This window comes from Gracilinanus agilis, chromosome 1 (assembly GCF_016433145.1).
Source record: "Gracilinanus agilis isolate LMUSP501 chromosome 1, AgileGrace, whole genome shotgun sequence".
Lineage (NCBI taxonomy): Eukaryota > Metazoa > Chordata > Mammalia > Didelphimorphia > Didelphidae > Gracilinanus > Gracilinanus agilis.
Window position 1 is genome coordinate 116,013,827 of NC_058130.1, and position 2,912 is coordinate 116,016,738.

The following is a 2,912-nucleotide window of genomic DNA, read 5'->3' on the forward strand; positions in this document are numbered from 1 at the left end:
GTTAAATGACTTGCCTAGAGTCACACAGCTAGAAAGTGTTTGAAGGGTATACACCTGCAAAAACAGAACCACCAAAGCAGTTACTAAAAACCAGGTCTTTAATCAGGACAAGGGAAACAATGCCCTTATGGCCAACATGCAGGGTTATGCATGCACTTACCATAAAGAGACAAGCTCTGGGATTCTGGGAATATTGTCTCTGGGAAAAATACCAAGAATAGAAATTTTCCATCAATCTAAGGAACTTGAGAGTATTATACATACTTAAGGGAACATAAGAAAGGAATGACAACTGATTGGCTTACATGGAAGCTTGGGAAAATGGATGTATCCAGAGGTTAGAATGCTTGGGTATAGCCTAGAAACAATAAAAGAAACTAAGAAGACATAACGGGTACTTAAGATTTTACTGTATCTGCTAATTCTATCTAGGGTGATCAGTGGGTAACTAGGATAAACCTACTAATCCTATCTAGGGTGATTACTTAGAAGCTTCACAAAACACGGTTGTCAGGTGCCATATTTGGGCCCCCAACCTCCCATTTCTATGCCTGGCTGTCTAGCTACCCTTTGGAATATATATTTTAACAATAACATTATTCATTATCTATGGTACCTTTAAACATCATGCATTTTCCCTGTTTCTTTAAATGGTATCTATTTGCTTTTGCTTTATCTGAAATAGTGATTCTAACTGTTGTCTTTCTCTCTCTTTTTTAAATTCAGCTGACTCATAATAGATTTTATCCTAACCTTTTATTTTAAATCTGTATGGTGTGGATACTCCCTCCACCAAAATAGTCACAAATCCTTTACAAATGAATAATCTTAAAACTCTTAGGCCTGAAAAATTTATCAATGCACGGCCAACTTGGTAAGGAACCTTTCCAAATTGAATTATGCTAGTCCTTGGATGACTGACATATAATTATACTTATACACCTCACTGTTACTACTATACTATTTGTAACTCCATTTAGTGGGCACATGAGCTCTCAAGAAAATTGGTTTTGCAAATGTCACATATCTGGAAAAGGAGAGAATAATGGCTGCTGGTACATAGGCAACAGGGAATGTGTTTTAACTTCAGTATTATTGAGTTCTGAGTTGAGTGGCGACTCCTTTAAGCCTTTGAGAAGCTCAGGTAATTTGTTCAAGTTCTTCTTCTCCAATATAAATTAGAGAAACAGTGAGGTAATGTGCTAGTCCTTGGATAATTAATACCCAAATCCAATCGAAAGGTATTAGAAGCCATACAGGTATTTCCCAACCTAACTTGAAGGAAAATTTCAAATTGAGAACTCACAATTCCATCAAACCAATTTGTGCAACATCTTGTACTGGGCATTGTAGTTGAAACCAAGTTTAGATAAAACATAGTTGCTCCTCTTCAGTCTAGAAGGGTGACATGGTACATAAAGAACTATAAGACAAAACAAGTGACACATGCAAACAGTAAATACTAGATGAAGTTAGAGGAGGGAAGAATTTTTTGCTGCTGTTTAGTTGTTTCAGTTGTGTTCAACTCTTTGTGACCCTGCTTGCAGTTTTCTTAGCAAAGATACTGGAGTAGTTTGCCATTTCCTTTTCTAGTTCATTTTATAGATAAGGAAAAAGCAAATGGGGTTAAATAACTTGCCTAGAGTTACACAGCTTGTTGAAACAGGATTTGCACTCAGGCATTCCTGACTTCATGTCCTATACTCTATCCACTGTACCATCTACCTGCCTTAGGGAGGAATTACTTACTGGGAATATCAGGAAGGCTTCCCGGAGGAGGTGGTATATTATTTGAAATTTAAATATGGATAATAATTCAAAAGATGGAGATAAAGGGAGTAGAAATATATTCCAAATATTGGCAACACCCTGAGCAAAGTTACGGAGGTGAGAATATACAATATGTAGTAGATATAGTATCTATCTCTACTATATCTAGTAGTCTGGGCAGCTTTGAATATAGAGAACACATGTAGTTCTTCACATGCAAGCTTTTAAAGTCTAGCCCAGGATCAACTCATTCAAATTAATGCTCATAAGTCATGTGTCCCTCTGAATATCTTCCTTAAAAGGCCAAGTCATTTTGGATCATTTATATGGCATCAAATTGAACTGAAAATATATTTTTAACTTAAAATAGAAAAGCAGGACAAAGTCAGGAGAGTATATTAATAGCTTACCTTTCTTGAGTTTTTAATTTATAATTCATAATAATTAATAATTCCAGATTATGTCAGCACAATTTTCAATAATCATTTTTGGACATTTCATAATCCAGGTCCTCTTTCTCCCTTCCATCCCTCCCTTTCCCCAAGATGGCAGGCAGGTAATATGATAAAAGTTATACATGTATTTTTATATAATACATATTATCATGTTTTATCATGTTGTGAAAGAATTCAAGTGTCACCTACACTAGAGAAAAAGTCATGGAAGGACTAAAGCAAAGAAAGGAAGAAGTGAAGAATTTGCATTTAGATTCATCAGTTCCTTCTAGAGCAGTGGATAGTTGTCATGAGTTCCTTGGAATTGTCCTGAATCTCTGCATGGCTGATAATAGCTAAGTCATTTACTTACTGTTACTTTGAACAATGCTCTCTTGGTGCTGCTCACTTTATTTTGCATCACTTTATATTAATCTTTCCAGGTATTCTTGTGATCATCTTGTTTTGTCACTACTTATGGTGCAATAGTATTCTATAATTATTATATACCACAAGTTGTCTAGTCATTTCCCAACTGATGGACATCCCTCCCTTTTGCCAGTTCTTTGTTACCACAAAAATAGCTGCTATAAATATTTTTATACAAGTAGATCCTTTCTCCTTATCTTTGCTGTTTTTGAGATACAGACTTAGTAATGGTATTGCTGGGTCAAAGTTTACATAGTTTTATGGGCTTTGGGGAGTATT